Source organism: Ascaphus truei, chromosome 11, assembly GCF_040206685.1.
Source record: "Ascaphus truei isolate aAscTru1 chromosome 11, aAscTru1.hap1, whole genome shotgun sequence".
NCBI classification, from domain to species: Eukaryota; Metazoa; Chordata; class Amphibia; order Anura; family Ascaphidae; genus Ascaphus; species Ascaphus truei.
Window position 1 is genome coordinate 23,659,589 of NC_134493.1, and position 22,584 is coordinate 23,682,172.

Consider the following 22,584-nt stretch of genomic DNA (forward strand, 5'->3'; position numbering starts at 1 on the left):
GGGTACTACCCGAGGACCCCCGGATGCCCCCAGCTGTGGGGGCCCTGCAGACCTGCAGGGCCCACCCGAGGGCCCCAGACCCTTGTGGGAACCACCCAAGGGCCCCCAGACCCCCATGGGAACAACCCAAGGGTCCCCAGACCCCTGTGGGAACCACCCGAGGGCCCCCAGACACCTGTGGGGATGACCCGGGGGCCCCAGACACCTGCGGGAACCACACATGGGGCCATTGGGGCCCACAGGGACCTGCAGGTACCACCTGGAGGCACACAGAGCCTAGCGGGGACCACCCGGAGGACCCCAGACACCCGTGGGCACCCCCCTTGGTGCTTTGTGGGGCCTGCGGGGACACCCGTCGGGCCCACCAGGGTCCCCCATTGGCCTGGGGTATTAATCCTGTGTGTTAAAAAATAAATCATGGTTTTACAGTAGGGGGGACATGGGGGGCGGGTAGTGTATTGGTGCTTACTAAATATTTTTTAATATACATTTTATTCCTAGTGTAGATGAGCAGGGGGTCTCCGGAGCAGAACCGCATTGGTTTGAGGTCCGGGGACACCCTGCTTCCCGAGATACAGGCCCCGTTATGGGGTGCCGGTATCTCTTGTGCATGTAAATGTCCCGCGTCACGTGACCGTGGGATATAAACAATGCAGAGGGATACCGGCACCCCATAATGGGGCCTGTATCTTGGGAAGCAGGGGGTCCCCGGACCACAAACCAACGCAGTTCTGCTCCGGAGACCCCCTGCTCATCTACACTACGAATAAAATGTATATTAAAAATATAAGTTTCGGGCGAGATTTTCACTGGAAGAGGCGGCTCTCTCTGAGGAGCTCTCCCTGCAGCAGAAATGAATCACCGGGTAAGGCCTTTCAGAGGGTCGATTCTATTGCTGGCGGCAACTCGCCGTTTTGGAAATTTTGCTATGACAGGTAATCGAGGCTTTCTGAATACCGTGATAGCAACGCTCCAAAAAACGGCGATATAAATGGCCCAGTGATTTTTTTTTATGAACACTTACTGCATAGGCCCCTTAATGTTTTTTATTGGAGAATAATTTGGAGAGATGATATATTGTATTTTACAACCTGTATGCTGATGACATAAGAGGTCACCTTTCGTCTCTAATTTGGGTATTCCCTTTATTTCTGCCCATTTTTACAGTCTTGAGGTAGTTTATTTTGCCATCTTTCTCTCCAGACTAATCTAGATTGGGTCTGTGATTGTATACATTAGTGTACGTTGCTATTATATCCTGTAGGTTTTTAAATGATCTCTGACACCAGCAATTACACATTTTTATTCAACCAATGAGTGTGGAGGAGGTGACTATTTAAGGAGGTAGGGTGAGGTAACTAATTATACCCCTGACGAAGACGTAAGTTGAAACTCATAGGGTGAGCTTGTTTCAATAGGAGTTTTTCAGATGGGAGTCATAACGCTGTTGCCTTTTGGTAATCAGAATTGTTGCTACTGGAGAAAAACCTTGGGAAAACCCTGGAGGTAACTCTGTGTGCATTCTGGCTGACGGAGGATCGCGTGAGAGGAGAGGTGGCTGTCCCACGTGACCTGTGATGAGACGTGGAAGTGGTGAGAGAGAGAGGGGAGAAGCCGGTTGTATACCGAGTAGGAAGGCCGCACGCTACCCAACGCCACCACCCAGCGACATACCAGATCGGAGAAAGAAGAAGAGCCAGTACTGTGGATATCAGAACTAAGTCAGAGTTATACTCTGGAGACACAGGTACTGTACCAGGTAGAGAGCTAAAAGCTCAACCCAGAGACTGGGATACAGCTATATAGCTATACAGGACTAATGCTGATCTGATTCCCTAAGATCCATGAGTTAAGTGTGAGAGGCTCGACTCATGCAAAACCTTTATTTATATGCTATTTTTCAAAATGTTATATGTTATACCTTATGATTAAGGTTCTTATATATTTTTAATAAATAGCTTATATACTCCTTTGGAATACCTCACCTATCTGATTATTACTCCTTTGTTCATGGACTGATTTAATCTACCTATATCCTGTTCCACTTATATCAATTCCAATAAAGACACTTTGGATTTCATTAACCTATTTGCAAGATCCAGTTCCAGCGCTGTTGGGGTTAATTGGAAGTCCTTTTCCTGCTGATCCTGTGACATGACACAATCAGCGTATAGGAGACTCTAGATCCAGTTTCCTGTGTAGTGGAGAAAAACCTGAAGTATTTTACCTGTTGTAAGTGCATCTCTCACCGCATGTTGTAGACCTAATTTCAGACATACTACTCAGTTTTTTTTCTCTTTTCCCCTCGTCACTTCCGGTATGCACATGTGCAGTCACTCTCACTTCTGTTATTATTTTCGTGACCATTTTTCCCTATGAGATTTTCTGGATGCCACTGTCTGCAAAGAAGTTTAATTTCAAAATAAAATTACATACATTCAATATTTGTCTTACTTTTAGAAGTCTTCACCCTCCGAATCCCGGCGTATCATGAAGCTCTCGACCAAAGACGTCATCCTCCACAATCCGCCGCCATCCTCCTCGAAGATCAGCATCAGGTAAAAAAAATCTTCCTTCTTCCATCTTCTTACATCATCTTCCATCTTCTTACATCTTCTTCCATCTTCTTTCATCTTCTTTCATCTTCTTCTTGCATCATTTCCTTCTTTTCTTCTTTAATTACACACTATAAGGGATGATGTCACAGCCTTTAAAACAAATGGAACATAATATAGTGGTACAGGAACCAATGGGATTGTCTTTAATACCTTTGGCTGTAGTACCATGTGATGTCAGCCATGTGGTTTTAAGGATGTGATGTATCTCCCTTGGAGATGACATCACATCCTTTAAAAAAAAAAATTAAAAGCCAGTCACATGGAATAGAGCCCAATCGGATTGGACCTGGACCATCTGGCCCTAAAATTTAACGTCACAGGCCTTATATAAGGCCTGTTCCGTCTTAATTTAGCTGAAGATGCCAATGAGTCAACATCCATTTTGGAATTAACATGGGGAACATTGGATTACAAGTAAAGAAGATTAAAGAAAAGAAGAAAATAATGCAAGAAGATGGAAGAAAGAAGATTTATTTTTTACCTGATACTGATCTTTGCGGCGGATTGTGGAGGATGACGTCTATGGTTGAGAGCTTCCTGATACGCCGGATTCAGAGGGTGAAGACTTCTAAAGGTAAGACAAATATTGAAAGAATGTAATTTTATTTTTTAGGTTTTTTTTATTGTATTTTATTGTTTTTATGTTTTTGATTGCCCATTGACAGCTAATGTATTAATCTGTGCCCCTGGGTACAGATAACTACAGTGACAGACAATGTATTTTTTGGCAAATGCTTGTTTTGAATTGATTGTATTTTTTTCTATTTTTGTTTATTGTTTGGAGTTAATTGTTGTGTATTTTTGGGCCTCTGACTTTTTTTAAATGTTGCCCATTGACTGGTATAGTGGTTTATCATGTCCATATTATAAGGTATGATGTACCACTGTGCCAATCAATGGGTGGGGTACTTGGGGTGGGTGGTTATGCATCCCAGTTGGGTAGCGGGGGAAGGGTGGGTTAGCCCCTTAATTACTATAGCGGTTATTAACCGCTAAGGTGATTAATTACAATGGGGCCATTAGATTGAATTTGTTATTATTTTGTTCCTGAAAATGGAGGACATGGACGCGGAGGATGATGATGAGAATGCCCTTCATCATGGCAGGGGTACGTGCAAGTTTTATTTACTTTATTTTTGCTGGCAGATATTGTTTTATTTAGAATGGGCAAATGCACTATTATCCATATCTGTTGTTGTAATTTTGCCCACTAATGTACTGTATGTGTTGGGGGGGGGGGGGGGGGGGAGAGGTTGGGGATAGAGGAGGTGGGTATTAGGGTTGTTGTTTTTTTAATGTAATGGCCCATTGGATTAACACAGCAGGGGTCCCTGGCAGTCCCATTCAAACTGACTGCCTGGGACCCCTGCTGTGTTAATCCAACGGTCCGTTTGTTTTTCTGCAGAAATGTCACAGAAAATGTTGCAGCATTATTGGGGTATTGTTAGTGATTGCCCCAGATTTTCCAAGGCAAGTTTTAGAATACTCGTCGTCGCACCTGTATATATATTTCTTTGTGTTGTATATGTAGCCCTGGTCTCCAGCAGCTCCTTGAGACCCCCCTCCTTTGGCAGCCCGACGGCTGCTTCCAAAGGTGGGGGCCGGAGCGGGGAGTTGCGCGCTGTTCCCTGATGCGGCCGGTTGCCGGGGACGCGTTGCCGAGGTCCCGGCGGCTCGGGGTACAGGGCGTCGCCATTGCGCAACAGCTCGCGCATGCGCAGGGATAGCCAGGCACCAGGAGAGCCCCAGAGAGATCGCGCATGCGCAGGACAGAGCAAAGAGAGCCCGCGAAACCCTAGCCTATCAGGGAAGGCTCTGAGCAAGGACTACGAGTCCCATGAGTCTCTGTATGCCCCACATGATGCCAGGGAGCCAATAGGGCTTAGGATCTCCCTGCAGGCAAGTGGATACATTTCACGCGCTGAGCCCACGCTAGTTAGTTGGAGCTGGGGAACAGAAGGGGAAGGAAGTGTGAAGGGAGCGAGTGAAGCTCCTGCACCGTGTAAGGTCCCCCACATCGCAGGTAGGCCCCAACTCCCCGCCAGGTTAGTGGGTAACTGATAAGGGACGGCCCTAGGTTAGGGACGCTGCCCTTAGTGATAGTGTAGTGCTGTCTTGTCAGAGTCACGGCTGTCAGTGCTGTGAGGTCTGACAAGAAGGCACAAGGTTGTGCAGCACGTTTGCTGTACGCACCCAGTAGGTTGCAGCGTGTGGCTGCGAGTGCTAGTTATCAGTTAGAGTCAGGACCGGGAAGAGTTACGGGAGCGGAGCAGGCCATTAACCCCTTAAGTCCCAGATAGTTCCTCACTCGCCAGTTTGTGGTGCTACAGGGACAGGCCCTAGGTAAGGACCCTGTCACAGTAGCGCTAGAGTTATATAGGGACACAGTGGACGCTTCGTTTCCCGTGAAGAGGTTTGGGCTCAAGTCGGGGCCCACAGAGACTATCTCGAGGGTGGGATCGCCCCTGGGGTCCGTGTGCAAGGAACCAGCTTGGGATCAGACAGAATCACCGAGCGACAGATCCTTTGCGAAGCCGTTGCTGATCTGAGCACTGGAGTGCTCGGGCAGGTATTTTAAAGCCACAAGTGCACCAACTGGCCATTAGCTTTAATAGTGACTGCGCAGTCACCCATATTCTCTCACTCTGCAAGAGGGCGGGACATTGGGTGGGGATCCTATGGACACGGGGTGGGATCACCCGGTGTTGGGGAAGCGTCCTGCGCGACTCCGTAGTCAGTGTCGCCTCTAGAGAGGGACACCCGTTATTATATGTTGCAGGTTATTGTGTTGAATGCTGTTTCCAAGTAAATGTATTCGTTATTATACAAATAGGTGTGCGAGTTATTTGTATGTGTCCTGCAAGGAACAATTCCTGTTCTGCTAGGAACCATCGCAGGTGGAGGCGCTGCACCGAGTACAAGGTTCTCTTATTATTACTATAATTGCCCCAGGTTCCCCGTGGCGGAAGCTCAGCCCTCCTGTGAGCCTAACAGGTAAAGCACCACACCTGGTAACACTGTATGTTCTCCGCACCCACACTATATCTGCGATTGGGTGGGGTGGAATACCCGTTACATATATATAATGTTTTAATTTTTATTTTTTACACACAGTGACGTCACTGTGTGTTATAACATTTTATTTTGCCAAGTTCTTTTTCTTGGAAATTCTTGCTTACATAAGCAGAATCATTATTGTACACTTAGGGGCCTATGCAGAGAGCAGCGCTAGAATAAATTGGAGAGTTTAAGAAAAAGTAGCTTTAATGGAGAGTTTTATTCTCCATATGCAGAAATGGGCGAAATCCGCTATTTTTAGCATTACTGCATGTGGAGAATTGTAAATGAGGAGAAGCGCAGCTGAAAGGGAGAAAAAAAAATCGCGCATTTTTTATTTCCCTATAGCCGGCGAGCTCCTGCTTCTTGCCAACTTTAGTTGGCGGAGAAAATTGAAGAAAATCGCGCCAAAAACAGCCACTAGATGGCGAGCGCGCCTTTCTGAATTTGGATATTTTTCAGACTGGCGAGATGTAGTTTCTCGCCAGCCGCGCGGCGAGATTTTCAAATAGAAAAAAAAAATGGCGCTTTTTTCCTACCTCGCCATTTTCGGCTATTTTTAGCGCGATTTTCACCGGAAAATGGCGAGATTGCTAATAGCGCTGCTCTCTGCATGAGGCCCTAATACTTTATACACTCAATATTACAGTGGCGAGGAAAAGGATTTTCACATTTCATATATTACAAACCTAAAATGTTATTAGATCGTAATCTAAGTCCTAATAATAGATAAAAAATAACTGATCAAACAAATGAAACAAAAACATGATACTGTATCAACATATTTATTAACAAATGATTCAAAATTTAATATCCATATGTGAAAAGTATGTGAACTTTTAATTCAGTACCCGGTGGCACCCTCTTAGGCAGCAATGACTTAAACTAAGCGTTTCCTGTAACTGCTGGTCAGTCTCTCACATTGGTTTTGAGGAATGTTGGTCCTCCTCATAGAACTGCTTCAACTAAGTGACATTTGAGGGCTTTCTTGCATGGACAGCTCATTTCAAGTCCTGCCACAATATTTCGATGGGGTTTAGGTCCGAACTTAGACTAGAGCATTGTAAAACGTGGAATTTCTTCTTCTGCAGCCATTCTTTTGTAGATCTGCTTATGTTTAGGATATTGTCTTGCTGCATGACTTACTTTCGCTTTAGCTTTAGCTCACAGACAGATAGTCTGACATTCTCCTCTAGAATTTTCTGATACAATGCAGAATTCATTGTTGTGTTAATTATGGCAAGCCGTTCAGGTACTGAGGCAGCAAAGCAGCCCCAAGCCATTACAATCCCACTACCATGCTTGCCAGTTGAGATGAGGCTCTTCTGTTCGAACGCAGTGTTTGGCAAAAACCAAACATAAAATTTCTCATTGAGGCCAAAAAGTTCTACCTTTGACTTGTCTGTCCAGAGAACATATTTCCAGAAGTCTTGTGGATCATCTATACTGTATGCGCTTTGGCGAACTTCAGATAGACAGAAATGTTACTTTTAGAGAGCAGTAGTTTCCTCCTGGCTATCCTTCCATGAACACCATTCTTGTTCAGTCTTTGTCTGATAGTTGAGTCATGAACACTCACATTAGCAAGGCGAGAGTGGCCTGCAGATCTTTGGATGTTACTCTGGGGTTCTTTGTGGCTTCCTAGTTAATTTGCCGGTTTCTTCTTGGAGAGATTTTTGTATGATTACCTCTGCTGGGTAAAGTGATTGTGGTCTTGAATTTTCTTCATCTGTTTGACAGTTGATTGGTGGAGCCCCAAATCTTTAGAAATGGTTTTGTAACCATTTCAATAACTGCTTTTCTGAGGTTCTCAGAGATTTCTTTTGATCGTGGCATGACATCTTTCCACACACCTGTACGGTGAAGACCAAACTCACAAAGTTTCCGATCTTTATATAGGGTGGGGCCTCCCTAACTGACACCTGAAAATCTACCTAATTATTTAAACACCTGATTCTAATTATCCCTTTTAATTTAGTTGATAAAGCCAGGGTTACACTTACTTTTGCACATTCCTGACTCTTAATTACTCATTGTTTGTCAAATTCGTACATCATTTAGTTTCAAAAGACATTGAATGGCTTAATATAAACCCCATTTGATATTTAAGAAAAGACTGGTTATGATCCAAGAAGGTTTTCATGGAAACCTTTGGAATTTACGTAATTATCATTGGGTTCACAAACTTTTTCTCTTCACTGTATATACAATGATAGGTAACATAAACATATCCTACGTCTCTGTAAAGCTCTACGTAAAACTAGCAGCGCTATACAAGAACATGCTATTATTATTATTATTATTATTACATTCCCTTTAATCATTAAAAAGCATAGTATAGTTTATTCCATTAAAAAAACACAATTTCAGATGCATTTGTGGATGTGTTTCAGCTGTTAATATGTTCCACCATATATATATGTTAGTATTATACATATAATTAAAAGTCCTACACTCAGCACATGCATGTGAGTACCACTAAAGTACTTGCCCTTTTCCCTTGTAGGCTTATTGTATAAATAACACACTGCTAATCAGGGTCTGGATGTAATGGCAGCTTGTGAAATGTGTTAAATATTATAGCGTTATTCCAATGCGCAAACATGAACAGAGCTCAGAAGATCTCCGTTGTTAGATAAACTGCTCATTACTATATGATTTGGAGTAATCCAAACGTCCATGAAAAATAGCGCCATGCACCTTTGGGGATATGCATTATGGATATTGATATGTTTAATGGAGATAATGCAATGTTAAAGTAAAGAAGCTCTGTGGATCTACCCCTTTTTCTCTGAAGCTTAGCAACAGACACTGTGTTAGAGAGAGAACGCAACGACACGTGGGCTGTCAGGGTTTAACCTCAAAACATGAAACATTGTATTTATTTATAAAATGTGTTACCAGGAAGTAATACACTGAGAGTTACCTCTCGTTTTCAGGTATGTCCTGGGCATAGAGTTATGATGACAAATACATGGTTGCAAATACATAATTACATTAAGTGAACAGGGTTATACATTATATCTAAGACATTGCATGCACAGTTAGATAATATATATAAGCGGCGTATGTAATAGTTACAGACCAGATTAAAATGTGAGACAGCTTTAGATTTGAAAGACCAGACTGGTGGCAGCTTTGAGAGTCTCAGGTAGATTGTTCCAGTTTTGGGGTGCACGGTAAGAGAAGGAGGAGCGGCCGGATACTTTGTTGAACCTTGGGAACATAAAAAGAGCTTACTTTTAGCATAGTATAATCATCAAACAAAAAGTCCCGAACAAGGCTGTGCCATTTCCCAGCAAGTTCCAGTCTTTAGTCCCGCAAGGGCTGTGCTCTCCATAGGGTAAATAGTATTGTAGGTAAAGGGGTTTTTGAGAGTCCCGCGGTCTCACTGAGAGTGTAGTCTAAACCCTCAACGCAAACAGACCTGGTTCCCGTTTTTACTCCTTTCCTCCTCAGAGCCCTAGGATTTGTGTACTCCACGTTCTCCTAGAGCCCAGACTGAGGGGAAAGCTAGGCTTTTAAAGCCCTCTAATGATTCAGCAGAGATCAGGTTAATAAACTCAGCCTGCTCTCAGGCTTGGACTTAACCTGGTTACTGCTGGGCTCTGCAGCTATACCTATCAACCCTGTCACACCCTGCACATTTTTGACGAAAGTTTTCTTTCCTTTTGGCCGCTGGGTTAAGGTTCAGTATATGTAGCATGCTGTTTCACTGCTTTTTGAAGTAAAACTTCTTTAGTGGCACCTAGTCCTGATGGGACAAAACTGGAGAGATGGGAGACGAAATGTGAAACGGAAATGACATCACGTAATGGACGCCGCTCCCCCCACACGTACCCTGTCACATGCGACGTCGCTAGCCGCCGGCGCCGCTCCTAAAGGCCAGCGTTCCCCCCCCCACCCGCTGCCCGCGCCCACTGCCCGTGCCCGCTGCCATGCCGCGCATGCGCAGTTGTGATGGCGCCACTGACTCATCCAATCACCGCGGGAGGAGTGGGGAGGGGGTGGCGCACAGCCGCTATCTGCCCCCGGCGGGTGCAGGCCCAGCAGCACACTGACCTGGATCTCGTGGTAGTGCTCCTGCAGGTCTTCCCACTCCTGCAGCGCCGGCAAGCTCATGGCGGCTGTGATAGCCGAGGCCTCCGCTTTGCCCTCCTGCATCAGGCAGACACGGGCACTACCTGGTTAGCATGCGCGGCCAATGGGAGCTCTCCCCCCGGTCATGTGGTGCGCAGAATATGTGGAGGGGGGCAGGGAGGGGGAGTGTGGTGACCCGGCCGTTAGTGGCACTGAGTATCTCCCCCTATCACGCAGCACTGCCAGACGGGGCAGGAGGAGGAAGGAAAAGCTCCTGCTCCGGTCCGGTGAGGGAGGGAGGGTTGTTAACTTGTCACCGGGGGGTAGGCTGCAGCAGGACACACACACACACACACTGACCCACACTGTCTGACACACATACACACACTGACTGACACACACACTGACCAGCACAGATACATACACTGACTGACACATACACACACACACACACACACTCACACACTGACTGAGACACATACACACACTGACCTACACTGACTGGCACAGATACATACACTGACTGACACACACACACACACTGACTGACACACACACACACACACACTGACTGACACACACACACTGACTGGCACACACACACACTTACACACACATACACACACACACACACTGACTGACACACATACACACACACACTGACTGACACACATACACACACACACACATACACACTCACACACTGACTGACACACACACACACACTGACTGACACACATACACACTCACACACTGACTGACACACATACACACACACACACACACACTGACTGACACACACACACACAGACACACACACTGAATGATACACATACACACACACACTGACTGACACACATACACACACACTCACTGACTGACACACATACACACAAGGAATTTACACTTAGTGCAAATAGCTAATATTGGGGATGTGTGCCGAGCACGCGCATTATAAGTCAAATTTATTTGCGTTTTATCAATGAAATGGTATTTTGATTTTTAATTAAAACATCACCAACACAAATACAATTTCTGTGACAAAAGTCAAAGAAGTTTCACTTACTATGCGCGTGCACAGCACACACAGCTTTTTTAACTTGAAAAAGGTCAAAATCAGGACCGAAACTTAGATCCTTTCTAAATACTGTATATTTTTCATATTTGACACGACCACTAGAATTCCTTTTATTTGTTTCACTGAACATAAAATGGCTGGGTCACAGAGATATGTTGTGGGGACCTTCTGCCAACATTGATCGTGGCAGAGGTGAAAATAGGGGAAGCTACTGCACTGTAGGAGTAGCGACCTGGGCACCTAATTTTAAGGATCAGACAATGGGCAGACAGTGGGACATAAAGAGAATGTGACCAGAAATTGTACAAAGAAGGTCCTGGTGATGCGCATACAGCTGGAGAGGACTGGAGAGATCTAGGAGTAGAGTGAATAGTGCAAAATGTAGCACATGTATTAATTAAAAAGATAAATAAGGTGCTATTTTTTCCACCAGTGTAGCACCAGATTTGTTGCATGGACCTTTTTGTTTTGTAGAACATGGAAGATATAGAATATCTATTCATAGCATGTGCATTTATACGTATCTGCAGCACCCTTGGATTTTCCTGTAACAACCCTAATTCCCTCGGACTGCTGAGAACTGGTAGTTTGATTCCATTGAATTAATACATAGTTACATAGTAGATGAGGTTGAAAAAAGACATGCGTCCATCAAGTTCAACCTGTGCTAAATTTAGGCAACAGATACTTTATCCTATATCCGTACTTACAGTATATTGATCCAGAGGAAGGCAAACAAAAACCCCAGTGACACATTATCCAATGATAACTCATAATGGAAAAATAAATTCCTTCCCGACTCCAAGGATTGGCAATCAGATTACTCCCTCAATAAAAATCCTTCCCATGTATACGTATTTGGTATATCCCTGTATACGTTTCCTTTCTAAAAAGATGTCCAGCCTTTGATGAAAAAGGTTACACAATTAAAGTGTATAAAGTCTTAAAAGGGAAGATCGAATCCCCCTTTTCAAAATATTGATTTGTGTTGATGTGTTGTCACAAATCTTATCTCCAACTCTGGTTAGTGAGTCAGTTGGTGGACAATAGAAATGCTGTTGCTCATCAATCCTGTTTAATCTAATCCTAGCCCACCCTGTCCCATTAAAGGGCAAGTGACACATGTCGCTGCCATGGGTCCATTTCTGTCCCAGATGGGACTGCAGAGAATATTTACTAATCAGCAGTGCGAAACCAAAAGGCACACTACAGCCTATTTACTTTTGTCGGCTATAAATAGTCTTTTGTCTTTGCTGTGTTTAGTGCATATTTATAATGTGCTATGAGTAGTACCAGGAAAGGGCACCATTCCATGAACAGGTCATGTCAAAGGTTGTTATTTCAGGATGATCCTAAGTGCAAGACGTCTAAATATCCTGATACCGTCTGCTGTAAAAGATTCCATACAATATAAGCTTCTCGACTCCCACTGTCTAACTTTATGTATGTATTTATATCTTTATTTATATAGCGCCATTTATATACATAGTGCGTCACAGCAGTGATACATGTGACATAATATAAAACATAGTGGGAATAAGCGCTTGAGATATAAAAGTAACATTAGGAAAAAGGAGTCCCTGCCCCGAAGAGCTTACAATTTTAGTGGTGCGTAGGAAGAATGTACAGAGACACTAGGATGGTGTTCTGGTAAGTGCATCTGCAAGGGGTCAAGGTCGATGTATGAGTTGTATAGTATCAGCCATGGACCCACTCATATCCTTAGTAAAAGAGGTTCACTTTAGGATCGGTCTTAAAGGTGGATAGAGAGGGTGCTAGCCGGATATTTGAGGGGAAGGAAATTCCAGAGGTGTGGGGCAGTCAGTGAGAAAGGTTTAAGGTGGGAGAGAGCCTTAAATACTAAAGGGGGTAGAGAGAAGACATCCTTGAGCAGAACGCAAGTGTCGGGATGGTGCATAACAAGAAATTAGGTTTGATGTAAGGAGGAGCAGAAGAGTGTAAAGCTTTAAAAGTGAGTTGGATAATTTTGTATGTAATACGGGATATGATAGGAAGCCATTAAGGTGGAAGGTGTGACTGCTGGTGTCCCCCTTCACCAACACCTTCACCAGTTAACATTTTAAGAAAACATGATTTCTCTTATGTCTCCTTGACCCATGAAACAGGTACACACTGGGGCCTATTCTAGTAGCTCCGAAGTGTGACAACCCACTTCTAAAGGGCACCTTAGAAGTGGATTAGCATGCTTTGCTATTCTGTAAGCCCTTATAGCATGTTCAAACCACATTTAAATGGCTTTTTAAAAAGCTTTTTAACTCTGGCTCTGAAAATCGGATTGTTTTTCAAAAAAGCCTCAAAATCGCATTTTTAACACCACTTAAAGGGCGGCAAGATTGGTATTGAAAGTTACATCTACAGCCTGAAATATTCTTTCTTTCTTTATATATTTATAAAATGTTTTACCAGGAAGTAATACATTGAGAGTTACCTCTCGTTTTATAGTATGTCCTGGGAATAGAGTTATGATGTCAAATAATACATGGTTACAAGTGCATAGTTGCATTAAGTGAACAGGGTATACATTATATACAAGACATTGCATGCACAGTTAGAGATAATATATATTTGTAGGCGTATGTAACAGTTACAGACCAGATTAAAATGTGAGACAGCTTTAGTTTTGAAAGAACTTAGACTGGTAGTGGCTGTGAGAGTCTCCGGTAGATTGTTCCTGTTTTGGGGTGCACGGTAAGAGAAGGAGGAGCGGCCGGATACTTTGTTGAACCTTTGGACCATGAACAGTCTTTTAGAGTCAGATCTCAGATGATAAGTGCTGCATGGGGTAGGGGTGAGGAGCTTGTTCAGATAGCTGGGTAGCTTGCCCAGAAAGTATTTGAAGGCATGACAGGAAAGATGAACTTTGTGCCTAGACTCAAGTGATGACCAATCTAGTTCTTTGAGCATGTTGCAGTGATGTGTGTTGTAATTGCATTGGAGGACAAAGCGGCATATTGAATTGTAGAGGGTATCAAGTTTCTAAGGTGGGTTTGAAATATGGGTTTGGCTGAGAGATCAAGACCCATATGTCAGACTCGGGATGGAGATTGCACCACCTCAGGTCATTCCGCTTCTAAAGCACGTACAATCCGGGCGGATTGGCTGTAAAACCGTGCGGTTTGTCACTTTTTTAAGAAGCATTTAGAAGAAGTGATTTGCAGTAGAGAATACTTTTTTTTCCCTCACATTTAATTCCGCTTCTTGGGGACATGCCAAACCATGTGGTGTGACAGTGACCACCTCGGAGCTACTAGAATAAGCCCCTCTATATCCATCAACCAGATTTAAAGTAACTTACAAATGTATTACATTTTTAGTTTCTAGACTACTGATTAAGTTTCCCTGAACTTATACTCTTTGGCAAGAAAAAAAAAAGGTTTTCTAATATATTTTAAATCACATGCAATTCATTGAGAGAGCATAATCAGAATCCCATGGCGTTTCTTCCTCTCATAATAAGTGCTCCTGTCCTTGTTTGTACCAAAGTGGATGAATGTTTATTGTTTATGGAAAGAGTATAACATATAGCAAATGTAAAGCTGGAGTCAATTTATAGTAAGCATCATAATAAGCATTAGGGTCAGAACATTGTTACAACGAAATAGCATGTTTACTAAAATATCACTGCAGAATTTGTGTTTAACAAAACAACATCCTGTGGCTTTGCTCATTACTTTCTGGAAGCACGGGCACCTTTAACTTTTCTTAAAAGACGTCGCAATTAAAGTTATTTACATGATTTATTAGCACTGTGGTTTTTACCCAAATGTGTAGCTCTCCTGCTGAGGTTTATGGTTTTGTGAGAGGGGATTTATTTCAAAGTGACTTCTTGCCCTGTTAGTGGTATAATGATTCTTTCAAAGACACCACACTATATACATAATCACCCTGTTTACTGATCTAGAGAAACAATAGGAAACTATTACTTTAACTATTTACTTGTACATGGGCTAGAACTAGTGTGGGATCTTTCATTTACAGATTTTTCATGAGTCCATAAGTTTTTGAAGGGACCATGAAGGGCAAATCTGCATTATGAGAATTGTTCTTGACATAACTATGTGTTTTAATGGCTTGGTGCACATTTCTGACAACGGGTACTGTACATAGCCGTGGCTACATCTTTTACTTTCCCCATAGCACGTGTACATCTTTTTATGTAGTAATTTGAAAGAACACAACTGAATCAGTATATAGATGACAAATGCGTAATTAACAATCCATTGCAGGATGACATCTTTTTGCAAGATGACAGTAACTCTCAAACTTGATTTATTTTACGGTTTCAAGGATTATTGCAGAGGAGAATCATGAAGCTGTTCATAAAAGCAAAACATAAATAATATTGGGTCTGTTTTAATGAATGATATTTAATAGTGTTAACATGGTAAAAAAAACTCCAATGGTGGTACAAACACAGAAGCAGAACTATATTCTCCAAATACTACTGCAATGTCAATAATTAATATTGTGGTGTCAAAGAAGTAACATACATTTTTACATAGAAATAGACTTACAATGTTTACTAAAATAACACTATGCAAGTTTGTTCGGCACTCGGAATTTTTATTCAACAAAAAAAATATATAACACTTGTGAGCACATTCACGTTTCAGACAGGTCTGCAACCCTGCATTCTCCTATTATCCCTTAGCATACTGTGCTTCCACTGCAGCCAGGAATTCTGGGAAATGACATGCACATAAGCACAGCATCACCGTTTAAAAACTCTCTTTTTGTTTTGCTCAGCCTGTTACTGTTTAAGTTTCACGGTTGGCATTTACTGTATTCATGGGCATAGATTTGTTTGATACTCAATAACGTTGCTTAATAATTAGTACCAAAAATATGAAAGACAAGTATTAAATTGTAGTTTACAGAACTCATTCATGCTTCTTCCATGGGCAAGTGTCTTTCGTTCGACACAAAGCCAAGGGCAAGATAGTCTAAAGATTCATCACTAGCTATATCTGAAGCCAAAAAGAAAGACTAACGAACTGAATACAGAGAATAAACAGAAGAAACTTACTGTTTAAAGAGCTTCCATCTCTCCACAAAGAATATAACTCATACAAGATGAGCTCAATAAAAAAAAGATTGTGACATTATATAGAAAAAATAGGCACTACCTATGAACAGAGAAGCGAGCAAGCCACAGCATGATTTAACATGCTCTTCATCTTCACCTGACACGAGTCAATTTTGGAAGACGTTCTCTGCACTTCGCACAACCTGTTTGGCCTAGAAACTAATACTATCACTACACTAAATATGAAACCAAAAATGTACGTATCACAGGTTTCATAAATGTGTTATTCAGTCAGGGCTGCTTTGTTCAATTATTAATTGGAGTGGGAAATTGCTTGCTGCTTGTTCTGTCAAGTAACATTTCTATCCTCGTTTCTTGTGCAACTAATGCACTGGGTGTTTAATATGAATGTGAATTTGAAAGGATTGTAGGAGATTTTTCAGGGTTTTAAAGACTGGTTCTTTATTAAAGTCACTCTAAAACGGCTTATGGATTTAATTAAAATGTAAATCATTTTTCAGGTAAACTTAAATACTTGTGTTTTTAGCTTTTCGGTTACTCGTCTAACTGATGATAAAATCACAGAATCACAAGATGCTCGTTTTAATGCCTCTACTGTATGTAAGAGAGCAATTTTTCACACACTGTAAAAAATATAAATACAATGAGAAATCGTCAGCTTGCAGCATGATAAATGGCTGTTTGGGTAATTTATTTGCCGCAAATCCCAAATGGCTTCAATAGATTGACCAATAACAGCCCAAATGGCTGCCGCAGAGTATATAGAATTTACCCATAAATCTTGTTGAACTGTTGCAGATCCATTTTGTCTAAAGCTTATAAGACTCTTACTTTAAAGATGTGATCCCATGTAGTTGGCAAAAAAAAACCTTTTTGAAAGAATATAAGACTTATTGTTTTTTTAAACTAATGTAACTAAATCTAACTGCTAAAAGCAAGAATTTGGCTGCTTTCATGTCTTTGCAAATTAATGACACCTTGCTTTTTTGTTTAGGGGCTTCTGAATGGGCTAGTGTTTTGTCAGCCAAATGTTTTATTTTAAAGAAGTCCATGCAAGTGGAATAGGCAGTGCACTGCGGGAGTGAAAGGGCTAAGCACAAAAATAGGTGATAAAAACTGGTTTATTGAACTCGTGACATCATAGCATAGGATGAGGTGATGGGCAAAAAACTCTAACGCGTTTCACGCTTGTCAGCGCTTTATTAAAAGGGTGAGTATCCCCCCAGCGTACCGCCTCCTTTAGTACAAGTACACATCGGAACTGACATTGTGCGTGCAGCGACATGTTGGCCACGGAACCGAAAAGTAGTTTGATGGGCGATTGAGTGTCAGTCCACACACAGCGGCTCCCTCGGCCTGAGGTCAACATTACATAGATGTTCACAAAATTAAAAATGATATGAAGTGTGTGAATAGAAACACAAACAAACGATATAATTACGCAATACTATACATAGGATAAAAACAATTGCCCATAAATAACCTTATTAATGTTCATATATTCAAGTCGATGCTATTAAATCTGATAGAACTCTTGATATACATTAAATATGTCAGAATGTGATATACATGAGGATATATTATATTGGACATTGACACAAACTATCGAAAGGAGAATGGTTATATATAGATATTATAGATCTTGTTTTACTGTATCTATATCTATATCTATAGACTAATGAATATCCATATAGAGTAAATGAATATAACAGTATCAAATACTTTTATAGCAATATAAACCTCTAGGGGTTGCACCATCAATCCGTCATGAGATGATAACATGACATAGCTAGCAGAGGACAAGTCAGGAATGGAGATTATTTTCATAAAAAACGATTGTGTATCTAACATAGAGACGGTTTGGTACAGAACAAATAAGGGGAATAATACTTGGATATAAAAGCCATGTAACCCCTCTCTGAAACTCTCCCAGTAAGCAAACAAGCAGGAAAATGTATTGGTGTGCATGTGGTTAAATGAGCAGGTGTTTGAGCTCCAAATCTGTATTCATACCCATGGGGTGAAGAGACCACAGGGTATAAATCCGGAACATTTCTCTGAGGTTCAGTGTGGTCTCTCGATTGCCCCCTCTGATGGATTGTGGGATATGTTCAAGACCACTGACCGTGAACGTTTGTGTACCGCCCAAAGGGCATGCAGAGACGTGTCTGGATACCGGATATTTGTCAGCAGCTTTCTTAATGGATCTAAGATGTTCTGTAATTCTAACCCTTAATGGTCTGATATTTCTCCATATATATTTGCTAATGCACCCACATTTGAGCATCTAAATGACGTGATTGGTATTGCATGTCATACGTGTCTTAATTTTGTAAATAGTTTTAGTATATTTGCATCTGATTGAGGGTATTGGATCGACTTATGACACACGCTACAGTTATCACACCTGCAGAAACACTTCGATACAGAATTCATGTTTGTTGAGGAGTACGATCCGAACAAGCTGGTCCTAGTGTTTTAGACCTTCTGAATACAAAATTGGGGATATGTTTAGTATAAGGTTGTAACTCAGTATCTAATTTTTACACATCCAAAGGTTTCTCTACAATTGATCGGATCTGGTTAGATTGTTTACTATAAGTAGTAATGAACAGTGGGTACTGATGAATCGGCCGTTATTTGAACACTTCACGCGTCATGTACATCGGAATCCCTATTTGAAACCGCGGGATAAATTCTAGCCTCCCCACACTAAGATCTAAGATGCGTGCGCGGCGAGTGCAGAAAAACGAATTTTAGTTTTCTTGCTTTTAAAAACATGAAATTGACACAGTAGCACAGTAGCTGTCACGGGAGACTCCTGTGGCGGGTAGGATCTCGGTGGCCGGAACAGCAGGAGCGCAGTAGGGGTCAAAATCAGAGGTCCGAGGCAGGCGGCAGGCGGCAGATAGCATAGTCGGGTAAGAAGAAGGGGTCCGGGGCAGGTGGCAGATAGCGAAGTTGGGTAACAAGCAGAGGTCGGCAATGAGGAGACTGGAACAGGACAGGGGAGCAGGAACAGGTCTGGGAGCAGGGACTGAGACCAGGGAGCAGGGATTGAGACCAGGGAGCAGGGACTGAGACCGGTGAGCAGGGACTGAGACCGGGGAGCAGGGACTGAGAAAAGGGAACAAACAGGGACAAGCCAGATTACCAGCAAGGGCCTTTACTATGAACAGAATCAAATAAATACAGGACTGGTACCGGAACAGATCAGGATCAGAGACAGAAGCATGTGCATAGGAGTCTAACTCAAAACAAAGGCAAGGGAACATACAGGATGCAGAATCTATAGGAGCAACAAGAAGACAGACAGACAGAGGAACCCCAGAGCACACAGAAGGCAGCAGCAAACCCGGTGGACAAAGAAGAACTATGGCTAGGCAGGAGGTCTAGGAGACCCTGACATTACTCCCCCCTCTCGAGAGCGTTCTCCGGACGATCCTCCAGGCTTAGAATGGTGTCCCTGATGGAAAGCCGACTCACGATGGCCTTCGGACAACCCTCCATGTTTCGCAGGAACATAGTAATCAGCAACGACTCCGGACAACCCTCCAGGCTCTTCAGGGAAACCTTGATGGAAGGCCAACTTAGTGTGTATGTCAAGTGCTGATGGGAAATCTGTGAGAGGTGCATTTATCCTCATCACAGGAGTGTAGGCATCAGCATCAGGTACATTAGGCATAGCAAGGAACTTCACAAGGGATCCGTCTAACGTAATAGCAGGGGGCATCGGAAAAAGATACATCAGGCTCTTCACATGCATCAGTGGGGACATATAGTTCACTTTCCGTGCTCTCTTTTTGTGACCAACATATCTCTTATAGTTTTGGAATCAGGAACTTCCCAATAGGTACATTCAACTCAATCACAGGGGCATGGACATCAGGAACATGGGCCTTAGGAACGGGTGCATCAGACTCTCCATACAAGTCAATGGGGACATTAAGTTCACTCTTCGTGGTCTCTTTTTGTGACTGCCATTTTGTGGTATCACCTAAATTCTCATTAAGACCAGCTATTTGAGTTTTCAGCTCTTGAAGCTGTCCTTCTGCACTTCTTTTCCCACTCAATGCAGTTGTCAGTTCAGTTTCTTTGGAGTTGAGTCGCGACTCCATAACTTCCAGCTGACTCAGAGTAAAGCTTAAATGTGTTTCATCTTCTTCATTTCTGATCTGCAGCTGCAGGTTCTCCTCCCGGACCTTGTCCAGCTCCAGCTGCAGCCAGACCTTATCACATGCTGTGTGGTATAATAATTTGCAGGCATCGGCCATTTTGACCTCATAGCGCAGTGTCAGGCCAGCCACTTGTCAGACGGACACCTCCTCTCTCTCCTCCTTTTTGGCAAGCTATGTCTTGAGCTCAGCGATCTGCGCCTTACAGCGCTGTGAGTTTCTGAGATGTGTGTTCAGCTGCTAGCTTTAGCTCTTCCATTTTTAGGCGTTGCTGCAAATTTCCACTCCTCAGCGAGAGGCCCCTGGTTGAGTGCATCCTGCAATTCTATTCTCAGGGCTTTCATCTCTTCACTGTGATCATTTTGAGCTTGCTTCCATGCATCCCTCATCACGTCTTGGAGCTCTGCAAATTCCTTTGCTAGGGTCTCAGCAGCTTGTCTTTTCCATGTCTCTTTCTCGTGAGTGTACTGGCTGGTATGGATGGAGCAGTGTCTGTGCTCCTCTAACTCTTGCTTCAGTTTCTGGACCGCCTTGTGCTCCCTCTCATACAGGGTCACCTGGGCTCTAAGTCCTCCTCCAGGGAGGCTCTGGTTATGCTCAGTGTGGCCTTCAGCTCCTCATGCTGCTCTTTGGGGACACACTGGGTACTTAAATACTCTTGCAGCATTTTTACTTTGTAGGCAGTCTGGAAACTTTCTTCCTTCAGAACTCGCTGCTTTTCATCAGCATTCACCTATTTCTCTTTCGTGTCCTGTAGATTTGTATGCAGTTCTTGCTGCTGACTCTTTAGCATATTTTCTGCTTGTGTGCGCTGCTCCAGGGAGACACGTTCTTCTTGCAGCACTCTCTCTGCATCCTGCAGTGCTGTCTGCACATCTATTTTTTCCTGGGCCAACTGTTTCTTCTCCTCTCCTAATTCATGGAGTTTCTTATCTCCTTCACTGACTTGGACATAGAGATTCTTGCACTCTTGGGTTACAGTTTCAAAACTGCTATTTAACCCTCCGAAGATCTCTCTCAATGAGCATAGTTCTGTGTTTAAGTGGCAACTCTTCTCCTTAGAGGCTTCCAGCTCTGTAGTAAGCCTGTGAACCTCTTTCTGAGATGCTTCCAGTGCTGCGCCAACTTGAGCCATGAAACTCTGGTACTGGGCATTATCCGCGTAAGCCTCCTCCAGCTTACTTGACAAGATCACCCTGTCATTCTCCATCTGATACTTTTCTTTTTCCAAGTCACCCTCTGCTTTTTCCAGTGCTAATTGCATCCTTGACTTTTCTTCTATCAATAGTCTCTTCTCCTCTTCTAATTCATGGAGTCTTTTATCTCCTTCACTGGCTTGGACAAAGAAGTTCTTACTCATTTGGTTTATAGTTTCAAACCTACTATTTAACTCTTCGGAGGCGTCTCTCACAGAAGTAATCTCTGTTTTAAAATAGCATCTCACCTGCCGAACGACTTCCATCTCTTTTTTGAAGTAGCAAATCTCCTCCTGGGAGACTTTAAGCTCTGTATTAAGCCTGTCAATTTCCTTCATAGAGATTTCCAGGAATTCGTTACTTTTAGAAGCGAGGCGCTGATCCTCGGCAGCAACAGTATATGCCCTCTCCAGGTCACCTGACATGACATCCAGGTCACTCTCCAACTGGTGCTTTTATTTTTCCTGGAGAACACACTTAGCAATTGCTGAGGATAAACAGCTCTGTAGTGCAGCCTTGGCTTCTTGCGCTTTATCTAAACGTCCATGAAGACAATCAATCTCTTTTCGTGTAGATTGAAGTGTCTGAGTTAGGGCATCTTTTCCTTGATTAAATACATCTTTCTTTTCTTCCACTATTCTTGGGATAAGTCTGTGAGTTGCTTTAAGCTGCAGCATATCGCTTTCATCAAATGCAGACTCTGAGGTTAAAGGTTCATCCTTAATTCCTTCTGCAACTTCCACAGTAATACCGCCTTTCTTTTTCTTCTTCTTCTTCCTGGCTTTGAGAAGTTCTGAAGAATCAGTGGTACTATGTTCACATTTACTGCTCAAGACTGTTTTCAGAGTGGGAGCCATAACTTCGGACATTCTGTAGAGAAACCAAACTTCCCAAGAAACCAGTAAGCGGAAATGTGTCTTTAAAGCAGAAGCATTAGAATGAACAACAGGAATATTAGACACAAGATAGGAGAGCTGACCTTTTGAGACTTTAGCATCAGTCACAGAGGTATCATAAATGCAAGGAAAAAACATAGATAGAGAAACCTGTAGTTATATCTGAAACTTTAGACATCAGGCGTAGGGATATCATACAGAGAAACCTGCAGTTAAATCTGAATCTTTAGAAACAGGCATAGAAATATCATAGACAGCAGGAAACTACTACAGAAAAAACTTGCAGTTAGATCTGAAACTTTAGAATTAAGCATGGGAATAACAGACAGAGAAACAAACTACAGGGAAACTTGAAACCAATCATAGGAAGAACTACAGATTGCAGGAAAATCACAGCATGCAGCAAAATAATGGGA